Source organism: Microplitis demolitor, chromosome 7, assembly GCF_026212275.2.
Source record: "Microplitis demolitor isolate Queensland-Clemson2020A chromosome 7, iyMicDemo2.1a, whole genome shotgun sequence".
NCBI classification, from domain to species: domain Eukaryota; kingdom Metazoa; phylum Arthropoda; class Insecta; order Hymenoptera; family Braconidae; genus Microplitis; species Microplitis demolitor.
In genome coordinates this window covers 3,743,553-3,756,935 of record NC_068551.1, presented here as the reverse complement: position 1 = coordinate 3,756,935, position 13,383 = coordinate 3,743,553, and the positions used below count along the sequence as shown (strand labels likewise).

Below are 13,383 nucleotides of genomic sequence, written 5' to 3'. Positions count from 1 at the left end.
ACAATAAAATATGAAACGAAAGAGTCCTCAAAGAATCTTAGAAAACCACTTTTAATATTATTATTATTATCTTTATTTATTTAATATTTAATACACTCGACTAATTATTTTGTTTTATCAATATTAATTATGTATTAAAAATACTGAAAACATTTTAATGTTATTTTCATTTACTCTTTTATAATTTACCGCTCTGTTTTGTAACTTACGTGGTGTGTCACCTATTATCAAGTATTTTAACTTGCCGTTCAACTAGTATTTTTGTGTTACACAGTTGGTCTCATAAATAGTTGGTAAACCAATTACTAAATTACAAGTATCATCGAAGTCAATAATAAATAAATATAATATTGGAGCAGGTTTGTAAAATTAAACTAATAATTAATTATTTATTTAATATTAGAGTAGACTTATACAATTGAAGTTATTAATTATTCATTTGCGCAATTTTTATAAATTTATATTTTGCGTCTACATTGAGACTCAAAATAACTTAGCCTAAGAAATTTGATGAAAATTTTAATTAATATTTATTATTAAACATCATTTTATAATTAAAGATGTTTTTCTAATTTTTTTTTTTTTTTTTTTTTTTTTTTTTTTCCAAATATTAAAATTTTTTTTATTTTTCAGTTTTGAAAACAATATTTTTATACCACTTATCAAAATGGAGCTCAACTCTATAATGTTTCACCAATCGGATGTGATTCTTTCATCTAATCTCCAACATTATTTGTCCTTCATTTATATGTAAGTATATTACCATTAATTATTAGTATTATTATCAATAAGTTTTTGAACTCTGAAAATTTTTTGATCAGTACCCTGATTAAGAAAAATGATTTGCTTGATGTTGAGTGTATATCTATATATTAGTCGATTCAAATTGTTTTGAATCATTCCAAATTATTTTTGTTGATCAGGGTAACAGTTATATTTTATGATTATATTATTATATCGATTATTTTTTCTATACAGAGTTGACTAGAGAGGCTATGCAAACTGGAATCCGGGATGTAGACTCACTGAGTCACTGGTGATAATTGGTACAGTAGATAATATAAGTTGATCGTTGATGATGGACCGATCGGAAAGAGTTTTTTGGCTATTGAGACTATTATTAATTAAGAGCGTTTCGATTATGCTGGTGCGGAGAAGAAAAAGTTCTGTATCTACATTGCTATCGGTCAAATGAGATCTACAGTAACTTGGATCGTGAAAATAGTGACGGCACTGCTATTAACTATTCTATCATCGTATTCGATACCGTGTCTGATGCTGCTCTTTTCTTACACTTTTTTGCCATGTGCCATGGCAGAACTTTTTTTTTGTGACAACGGCAAACATGTCTTCATTATTTATGATGATTTGTCAAAATCGGTAATTGCTTACCATTAAATACTTTTATTTTTGAGACGACCTTTAGGAAATGATGCTTAGCCTCGTCATGTATTCTATATTCATTCTCGTTTTCTTGAAAGAGCAGTAAAATCCATTAAATGTACATAAATAATTGGTGAGTGAAATGAATAATTTATTAAATGAAAAACATGAATAAAATACGTTATTAAATAATCATATGATATTAGAGTTCGGACCGTCAATAATTTCCAGATGTTTCATCAAAAAAATAATAGTTAAAAAAAAATGCCTTTAGTTTTCCAAATTTTCAGTTAAGTATTTATAATTTTTTTCATAAATAATTCGTAAAAACAGATCAAAAATCATTATATAACTGTCAGTTTTTATTACTGAGTAGTATGACATTGAAATTCATAGGCCTCGACCATTTTTGGATATTTTGGAAAATGAATTATTTAAAGAAAAAGTTGTTTTTTGGAATATCTAGATGTATACGTTTTTATTAAAAGTTTTTTATAAATTTTTTCTGAAAAAACAACAAAATTATTATGTTTATTTGTTTCTATTGCTGAGTAGTAAATACGAATCATATTTTTTGTTAATAAAAGAATTTTGTTTTAAGTTTGATTCAGAATTACAATAACCAAGTTAGTTTTTCCATCCATCATGGCAAAATACGAGGACTCGTCAAATTACTTTAATCATCCATGGGATCCAATGACTTTGAGGCATACGTAAACATAGTTGCATTTCAACAAGGTAAATTTTAAATTGTTTATGAACCTGACATTTACAATCTAATGATAATCATATTTGTTTTAGCAAGTAAATTATATCAAGAAAAAATTTATTTTTTAATTCAACTTATAAATATTCAATTTTGACATGTATCCATTTCATAAATTTTTTTCTTTATTATAATTTATTTATTCAAAAAGAAAAAAAATTGTTTATTACATGTCTATACCAGTAAGATAAAAAAAGTCTCAGATCATTGTAATTGTTGGCTGAGGCGAAGCTGAGGCTGACAAACTTGTGATCTGAGACTTTTTGTATTTTACTGGCCTAGGTATGTAATATATATATATATATATATATATATATATATATATGTGTGTGTGTGTATATATATATATATAAGTGCGCGCGCGCGTGTGTGTGTGTGCGTGTGTGTGTGTGTGAAAATTATTAGATATCGGCTATTTTCAGACACAATTTAATTAAATCATTTAAATAGTAGGCTTATGATTTATATTTTACAGGTGCAACGCTTTTACTGGGACTTCCTTGATAGTAAAAACTATTTGACTGTCTCCGAAGCCGATGAGTTACTCCAAGCGAGCAAACTTCGGATTAATATGTAGAATGATGATATCAAAGACAATAGAAATCGTTAGATTTCTATTTAAGAGTGATATGTAGATTTCTATTCATATTTGATAGTCGTCTATTAGTGTACGGTTGACTGAAGTAGTTTCTTAATAAGTTTTTAAATCTTTTAAGTATACATATTGTCATTATAACTTTAATGTCTCATTTATTCCTTTTTTTTTAACTTAATTAGTGTAACTAGAAACCATTAGATGTCTGTCACTTCTAGTTATGTCTTGAGAAAAAAAAAGTAATTATGTAAAATTATTCTAAAAATTTAGGAAAATCTAAAATAAATCTATTAAGTTTATGAAAATTTTTACTCTTAATAAATGCAATATTTCGTTAATTAATTTTATACTGAGAAAAATAGTAATTTTTTCAACAGTTAATGGAAAAAATTTTCTTAAATTTGCTTGTTTTTTAATTACTACCCAATTCATTCATTGTTATGTATCAATTAATATGACAAGAATCACAGCTTTAAATAAAACACAAAAGACACCCAATAACTGGTGCAAACTATTTGACATTTTTTGGACAAGATTAAAACTATATGTTATTGTTTTAGAGTAAATCAGTAAAAAAAATATATGTATATATTCATATAATATGGTTTCTTATAATGGTTTTTTGCAATTTATTATCGATACAAATTTATATCAATTTACATTCTATTGTTATAATAATAATATTTACTTATATTTTAGATGATGAAAATGTCCACATTTTATATTATGCGTGACGTCAAAATTAAATCTATTGGTATAAAAAATGTCATTGATGATCAAATCATATTGTGTTGGTGATAGTTATTAAATTTTAAGACTTTAGTATAATCAATTTTTATAGTTTCTTCGTCATTGATCCTCAGCTATATTACTTGATTATTATCTATTGAAAAATGATAAGCAATATAAATAGTAATTAGTATGCGGCTAACGACAATAATTGATCAAAAAAATTAAGTTTAGTTACTTAAATTCTAACTATCATTGATTATTTTTCTAATTCTCCTTTACGTTACCACCTTAGCCACATCAATTTCAACAAAATTTTATGTTTGACATCTTTTTTTTTTCGTTAAAATTTGAAATAAACAAATGTTTGTACTGATTCTATGCTTTTTTATATTGGTCTATTCACTATGAATTTAATATTTACAATGGCTTACTTTTCAAAAAGACATGATGGTTTCGAAATATCGAGGTGATTCGACTAGTTGTAATTTCTTGAATAACATAGTTTTATAGGTCTAAACATTTATTTATTTTTTTTTTTTTCAATTAAAAATATCTTTTTTACCTTTACTGCATTTATAGAAAGTGGATCAGTTCATTAAAAATGTATTTGAAGTTTTATGAAGTACAAATAACAATGAAAAAACCTAAATTATTTACAAAAGCCCACTCAAAAGACCCCCTATAATATATATTTTACATATACATAGGTGCTCTACATAGTTAAATTTCCAGGTAAGAATAACGAGCGACTCCAAAGAATTAGATTTTTAATTATTAATAAAATTAATTTATCTTTAATAATGTAAGACACTAGATAACAATGGAAACATTAAAATATCAAAGAATGCACAATTCTTTAAAAAAAAATAATTTATGTAAAAATATTTTATTCACAATAGTCTAATTAATTATCAAGTATTTCAATCTGAAATTATTTAATTTTAAATAATTAAATACGAAATCGCATTGGTTATGGTAGCCACGTGGTTTACTTAGTAATAAATGAAATATTTTTCCAATTCAAAATTTAGCTATTTATATAGATATTGTACCTATTGTTATTGAAACTTTTATAAAAAAATTATTTTAATTGAAATTTTCAAATATTGAGTCATGCACTTGTGCAATGAAAATTAATTAATACATTAAATGTTAGACAGGAGTGTAACGACGCCTATAACTTAAACAGTTTATTCATGTAAACTTTAATGCATAATTTTAAACAAGAAGTATTCAAAATTATTAAAAATCAACTTAGTATCAGAAAGGAATGTTAGTAATTAAAAACCCTGAATGAAATTCTTAGTAGTTGATTGACAGCTAGATAATAAATTAAAATATCAATGAAGGTCTTTTTTTCTAACTGACATAATTAATGCAAAAATCTTTTACTTATTATGATCAAAATGATGTGTTTTTTTTTTTTTTTTAATACAAATTATTTTTTTACTTATGATCAAATTATCCGCTGCATAGGTTATGGTTACCACGTGGTCGTTACTTTTATATGATTATTTTCCCAGATTCAAACCAGAATAAAACAGAAATGTATCAGCATAAAAAACGAATAAAAGCAAAAGCTAATACAGTTTAATGTTCTTTATTGATTAGATCGATAAGATTTATATATGCATATAATTTTAAATTAACACTTACTAACATAATTTATAGCAGGTGATATTTATCATTTGATTGTTGTATTAGCAGCTTGTGCATGATAAAATAATCGGGATATATATTTACATCTATGGTTTTTTCATAAATGTTAACACTTAACTAATGCAAGTAAACATTTTTTCAACTATTCATTTTATTGTATTTTTCTTGAGTCTAAAATTTTCATTATACTAATTAATTTTGAGATTTTAATTCTGATCCATAATCTGAATCTAAATTTACGTCAAAATCTAAAAACTCTTGAACTTTTTCCTTATATTATTCTTTGCAGTTCCAACAGTATACCAAATAACGGAGTATAAAATGAAAATATATTAGTTAATAAAAATTTGTAATATTAATTTATATTTAATAATAAATCAATTACCTTGCATAAACGTTAGAAATTAACATTGTATTTTACAGCATTTCCAAATATTATATTCATATCATCAGCTACTTAACTAACCGTAATATACTTTTTTTGTATTATAAATGTAATTTGTAATAAAGTAACATCAGTTTCATAGTTGGCTCTTGTTGTTTTTTACTAATCCGATAAAAGTACCTCATAATTGAGTCTTATCTTACTTTTGATTTCTTCTAACATTACAGAATAGTTGGCACAAATCATTCTGTAAAATATTGAATTATTTTAGTCCTAATAAAAGACAGTTTTTTCTTTCACTTCGAAGGCTCAGATAATACTATCTCCTCTGGATCGTTCTCTATACCTCTATTATCTACAAACGATGTTCGTCGTTTATGCATGACAAATTAACTGTACAACAATTATTATTTAAATTAAAAAACAATCATGATATAGATTATTTAAATAACGACAAAAACAGTAATATTTAACTTAAAAAATAATTTTGATTGTATAAAAAAAATGATTAACAAAGACCTACGGCTTCCTGTAAATATAATAATTTAACGATTTTGTTGATGTCTAAAATGAATCAAATTTATGAATAAAAAAAAAAGAGATTTAGTATTTCTATTTATTAACTGTTTAAAAAACTTACTCATTATTTAAAAAAATGAAATTATTTATTTATTTGTTTAACATTATAAAACATTTATTTTTTCTGTTTAACATATTAATCTTGTAGTATAAAACATTTTAAAATTACGTCATAATATAATAATGATAATAATAATTTTATTTATTTTATAATCGTAAAACTTAAATAGATTTTACACTTAATGACTTTTTATTACTTTTGGCAACAACCTTAACACTAAGTTTTCATAAATGTAATTGAGCAAAAATATTAATAATAATCGAAGTATAGAGATTTCCAATATCACTTGTATCCACTTATTGCATTTTTTTAAATACTTGCTAAAGCTGCAAAAAAAGAGAAAATAAAATCTTTAATAATTCAATTACATGATTGACACTTAAAGATTATGATAATTTAAGACTAATTTTTATCCTAATACTAAGAATAGTCACGTAGTTCTTGGATTAAAACGAATGTAGTAAAAAAAAGAAAAGAAGAAGAAAAAAGTAGCAACCATTAATATAAACGAGTTTAATTCGACTATATGTTTATTAATTGAAATAGAATTTTAAAAGAAAGATTTCATTTAAATGGTAGCGAACAAAGTATGAATCAAATACTTTAATTAATATAAGTTTTTTTTTGGAGTTAGCAGTTATCTAAAAATTGGTAACCTACTTTATGACAAATAAATTATAGAAAAAAAAAACATTGATTTATTTTAAAAAAGGCTTAAACTAAGATAAGAGACCTAATACTCGATCAGGGAACTAGTACCCGATCACTCATGTATTTGTATATCTATATTTAGAACAATTTAGTAAATATAGATATACAAATATATGGAGTGATCGGGTACTAGTTCCCTAATTGAGTATTAGGTCTCTTACCTTATAAACAAAAGTAAAAAATTTATTTTTTTATGGTTTATTTGTGATAAAACAAGTTTCAAAACTTAATTAACCGTATTATTTTAATACCAATATCAAATAGTTTGAACATATCGATTCCGAGGATTTTTAACTTTTGAAATTAAAAAAATGAAATGTTTGAAGCATAAATTTGTTATTAGAAAATTTATATTAGAGTGGTAATTATGATTTAAATGTGTACTATAAAAAAGAGCTGAATTTAATTTGTCGTTATGAAATATTTTTTAGTCATAGAAACTTTAAACAGAAAAAAATAAAATTTAATACACTTATTAGTTTTTATATTGTTTTCAAAATTCAATATGAGCTGACTTTGTTAATAGTTATTTATAATTTTTATTGTGAACCGAAACAAAAAATTATTTTTAGTGTTACAATAAAAATTTCTCTTATAATATAATTGATCGAACAAATAAAAGAAAATTATAGAAATTTGAAGAAATTACCTGAAATATATAAATATATTTTTCTTTTTTACAGTGAGAATAAAGTGTAAAAAATCCCATGAGGTACAATTTTCGTGCGTTCACTAATAAATTTAGACTTTTCTAGTTGGTCATTGTAGAATCGCCAATTTCCTGTCAAGTTTCTACAATATGTGATGTAGTGAAAAGAGTTATAACCAATAACCCCTGTCAAGCTATAATTAAAAAAAAAATCATATAGAAACAAATCATTTGTATTTCAGATGTAATAAAGATGTACCAACCGATAACTAAATTTTTTTGATGAATGTGTTTCATTTAAATCCAAACACTTCGGTAATTCACCAAGTTTACATGAAGTTCCATCTTTTTCATTTACCGATTTTACGTCTAATTCAATGTAAATATATCGATTAAGTGTCGTTTTACAGGTTGTTTGTTTTTTTTGGCAGCTTGTGCAAAATTTATTATAAGCTATGCTTTTAAAATGTAATGCTTCTTGCAAACATTTAAACCCTTTTTCCATGATTAAATTATAATTTGCAGTCAAAACCGGTATATTACGTTGATAATCTTGGCAGCCGAATGATGAACATGAATTATTTTCGAATGCACTTGGTTCACTTGTAAATAATTTAATCCACAAACTATTCACGTTATCTACACAATTAATACAACGATTTACGTTTTTAGTTTTACGATTGGCAATATTCATTTGATTTTGTGTGCATTCAGTGTCTTGATAGATAGGATGTAAAATAGAAAATCGTTTAACATAGATATCTTTTTTTAATCCTGTTGACATAAAATCGGTAACAAAATTAAAAGTGGAATTTGAAGAATTGCTAACAAAATTATTAAATTCTTCATTTTGTAAACATCCATAGAAAATCAACTGAACAATACTGTCGAATGGGCACGTATTGAAAGCAAACCAGGATTCATTTTGAAAAAAGACAGGTCCGCTTTTATTACCATTTTGTAATAAAAATTCTTCTTTTTTGTTTGAAGGCGCCAAATTGTTTATTAAATTGATTTCGGGAAAACTTTTGAAGTATTTACCTTCCTTTTTAATCATTCTTAAATTTTTTTCCACAGCGGCATCGAAACTGTTTTCATTCAATGGTGAATTATTATCGGAACAATAACTGTGATCAAGATTAACTAAATTATTTAAATTCGGCTGATATAAATTTTCGTTATTTTCATTTGCGCTACAATCAATATTATCTAAAACGTTATTATTATCAATTTCAGAAGAATTAAATGACTCAGTATTAAAATTGGTGGGAATATCTTCATTGAATAAATGACAATCTGAATCTAACCAATCACAGTCGTTGTGCTTCATATCATATCCTTGTCCATTCCAATTTTCATTGAGTAAATTATCGTTAGGTTCGCAATCTTCTTTGCATAATTCGTCTTCAGGATTACTATTTATTTTATCATTTTTTTGCTTATTAGCATGGTAATTCTTAACGAATTTTAACAATTCGCGTTCAAAAATTTTGACACCACCATCAATAAGTTTAAGATGAGCTTTAACTAAGTAATCAACACGTGCAGGGAGAGAAATCATTTTACCTAATAACTCTTTCAATTCTTTAAACGCTTGCTCTATGTACGCAGAAGTTGCTCGTAAACTCGTGTAATGAATACAAACTTTCGTCCATAGCGGAAACTCTCTCACTTCTTTAAGTAATGAATCTTTAAATAGAGGTACATAAAAAGTGTTTAAATTATTAATATCATTACTACCATCAGAATGAACATTCAATGAAAAAGCGACAAGATTATTTATCCAACTTGAAATAGTAGTGTCTTTTTCTAATAAATCAGTATTGGTCTCTCGGCGTAAAGTTTCATTTTTTTCTTGATCAAACTCCATAGTTTTAATTTTGTCTTCAATATTATTAATAAAGTCTTGAGATTCATTTTTGGCAATCAATTTTTCCAACTCTGACCTTGCTGCTTTTGTAGTTATCATTTCGCCATCAAAATCAACAATAGAATCATCATATTCGGTGCCACAGACAATCAAAATTAATACAAGGATTCTTTCAAAATCTTTTAAATTATTACAATCCATCAATAATGCAACACTGTATAAGTAAAATGATTTAATTCTTGGATGAATAACCGATTTCCAACATTTCCAGCCACTTATAGCATGAATAAAATGAGCCGTATCCAATCTGATAAAAGTTTTTACAGAGTCAAGTGAAGCACCGTTTTTGACATGTTGAAAACACCTATTAACGTAATCAAATAAAGAAAAATTATTGCAAGCTAAACAGGAGGCATTTAAAAGGACACGAGATCCATCACAGACTACTTCTGTCGGAGGCGAAACTTTACTAAGCCAGTTTTCTAGTCCAAATTTGATGGTCTTAGTGTCATGAATTTCCGATAAAATTTGATAAACAGATTGTGAAGTATTACTAAAATTAATTACGATTTGGTATAAAAAAATACTACTCGTAGTTTTATTTTTGCTGTCTAGAAATTTTTTTGCAAGACCTCCTGTAGCATCAATACAAACAGAAGAATAGTGTCTGTGAAGACGCCTGTATTCGTTATAACAATGGATTTGTTGCGGTGAAACATAAAATACTGAAAAAGGCGTATCAATTACAACTTTTATAAAATTTTGATGAGCAGGATTATCGTCCTCGTTGATACGATAAATAGCTTTAATCAAATCTCTCCGATCTTCTGGCTTGACATTCAACTTTTCTTCCTTAGATTCTTTCTTTACTTGATATAAAACATTAGAATTGAATAGAACAGGACATTGAGTACTACCTGGTTTTAACAGATCTTTAGCTTGCTCCAAAATAGTTCCCTTAACTCCATTTGCATCGATCATAGTTTTAAACATTTTTCTTCGCTCGGCTTGCAGTGGCCTTGTAACTTCATCATGAACTTCAAAACGAGTATCCCGGCATCGAAAATTAATAAAAACAGAACCTTTGTCCCCAGGATTGTTTTCGATGTAACCAAAAATAGGATTATTGCACACTTTACTTTTGCACTTGCCAATAAATGTCGCATAATAATTTCCATTTTCATGAATTGTGCCTTTTTTAAATACAAAGGCACACGGTAGTTCAAACTGATGCCATAATTCAAAGGCAATAGTGTCAGTCCACACTTTCGGCTGTAACCTAGGATTTTTACAACTATTGTCTTTTTTATACATACATTCCCAAACACCTCTAGCAATTTCAACATGAAAACATGGAACATCATCCCGCTCTTTAGCATATAGTTTATTAAAATAATCCTTATCGCTATTATCATCACTGTCATCATTATCATTATTATCATTGCTGTCATTGTCATCATCATCATTATTACTATAAGTGAATTTTTTCTTAATTATTTGGGAAAAATATCCACATTCTTTTCTTGCTCTAGTCAAAATCCCCCTACGATTGTCTTTTATGTTGGTCCTAACTGCTGCAGTATTCCATTTACCCACAAATTCTGGTTCCTTGGACATTTTCGACCATACCTCAGCAGAGTATGCTGGCAAGGTATCTGAACAGAAGTAGCTCATATATCTTTTTATAACAGCTATTGAGTCCTCATCTGATACAAGCAGTGGTCTCGGCATTATTGAGTTAATGATTGATAAAACCTGAAATGAAAAGAAAAAAAAAATTAATTGACGTCCATACAGCATCAATTTATTTTTTACTTAAAATAATAATTTAAGTTAATATATTTAAGCAAATAATCCGTTTACCACAATTTAAGTTAAGTGATCAACGTAGAAAATAATATTTATTTTATTATAAATAATTATTATGTAAAAATAATTGTTATAAATAATTATTATATAATAATTATTTATAAAAGAAAGGAATTAAAATGTTTTCGTCAGCCTGATTACTATGCATCTAATAAATATTTTAATAAATAAATATTTCCTTGGATTAGATTTTAGAAATAATAGGTTGTATCACCTAATTTATCGACTGATAATAACCCAAGTGTCACACTTGCCTTTGTGACATCTATAAGATATCCCTGATAGCCAGGGTGGCGACCTGCCGCCAAGTTGGCCTTTCCATAAATTGATCGCAACTTTCCAAGAGACTTGTCGACAACTTGTAGTCAATACAGTTACAAAAGCTGAAAGTTGTCGACAACTCGTCGTCAAGTTGTTCGCAACTCATTTACACCAACTTTCTCGTCAGTAACTCTGGCTATCAGGAATCAGTTTTTAGGCAATTTTGTGCTACATCGATAAGGCACCAACATGTTGACAAAACGATCAGAAATTTATGTCACCGAAAAAATATCTACTTAAAAGACTTGACACAAATGACGACAAAAAGTGAAAAATTACAAATAGTAGCTAATAAGTCATCTAAACGACTTTTTAATTGACATAAGACAGGAAAAACAACACAAATTTTCGCTCCGGGACTAACATTTGCATGTTGTATTTACACCGAAAAAGGTGACTTTGAGACAAAAGAAAATTTGCTTTATCCTTTTAAAGACATCTTAAAGTTGGGTGTATGTTACTTGGGAATTAATTATTTCTAATAGAATTTGATTTAAATATTTAATTTTACTATGTGCAAAAAAAAAAAAAAAATTATTAATGATAATTTTTTTACTGTTTGCAAAACTAGCTACTTACCAATAAACTCCAATTAATAATTTTGCTGAACTTTTCCTTGTTGTCACTGGGAAAATTCATCTTAAAAAGGTGTTCGAATAAATAAAAAAATCTGAAATTAATAACAATAAAATAATTAATCAGTTCCCACGATGCCTAAAACGGAATTAAAACGTTCCGATCATAAAATTAAAAACGATGTAATTTTAAAGAGAAATTTTTATTTATTACTTAAAATTGGGCGCTTTCCATACATAAAAATCGCAATCAAACAATACGCAAACATAAGTTTGAATATTCTTAATGCATATCTTTATATATGCAAATAAATCCTGATTTCCCTCGTTTACAGCATCGGGCGTAAACGGCTGGGCCGATTTCGCTAATTCTTTTTTTGTTGTATCTGTTATTATCAGGTCGGCTAGTAAAATTATAAATATAAATTTCAGCTTGAAATAATTAACAATTCAATAAACTGTGACTTCTATAATAACATTTGAACTACTCCAAGAATCGCCAAGATCATAAATACTTACACATTTATAATTAAAAAATAAAATGATGTAAAAATTATTAATAGCAGTACTAATAATTAATGGTAATATACTTACATATAAATGAAGGACAAATAATGTTGGAGATTAGATGAAAGAATCACATCCGATTGGTGAAACATTATAGAGTTGAGCTCCATTTTGATAAGTGGTATAAAAATATTGTTTTCAAAACTGAAAAATAAAAAAAATTTTAATATTTGGAAAAAAAAAAAAAAAAAAAAAAAAAAAAAAATTAGAAAAACATCTTTAATTATAAAATGATGTTTAATAATAAATATTAATTAAAATTTTCATCAAATTTCTTAGGCTAAGTTATTTTGAGTCTCAATGTAGACGCAAAATATAAATTTATAAAAATTGCGCAAATGAATAATTAATAACTTCAATTGTATAAGTCTACTCTAATATTAAATAAATAATTAATTATTAGTTTAATTTTACAAACCTGCTCCAATATTATATTTATTTATTATTGACTTCGATGATACTTGTAATTTAGTAATTGGTTTACCAACTATTTATGAGACCAACTGTGTAACACAAAAATACTAGTTGAACGGCAAGTTAAAATACTTGATAATAGGTGACACACCACGTAAGTTACAAAACAGAGCGGTAAATTATAAAAGAGTAAATGAAAATAACATTAAAATGTTTTCAGTATTTTTAATACATAATTAATATTGAT

General features: G+C 26.1%; 1 long non-coding RNA gene across 2 annotated transcripts; it reads left to right on the top strand.

The window, feature by feature from the left end:
* The first annotated feature begins 164 nt into the window (after window positions 1-164).
* Window positions 165-3,087, top strand: LOC128668170 (uncharacterized). 2 transcript variants are annotated; one of them, XR_008403931.1, is made up of 6 exons: window positions 165-359; window positions 634-750; window positions 979-1,516; window positions 1,590-1,672; window positions 1,985-2,121; window positions 2,625-3,087. It is a non-coding gene; the product is annotated as an uncharacterized LOC128668170 (long non-coding RNA). The 2 variants fall into 2 exon arrangements; XR_008403932.1 differs by lacking the exon at window positions 1,590-1,672 and having other exon boundaries at window positions 171-359.
* Window positions 3,088-13,383: the final 10,296 nt, after the last annotated feature.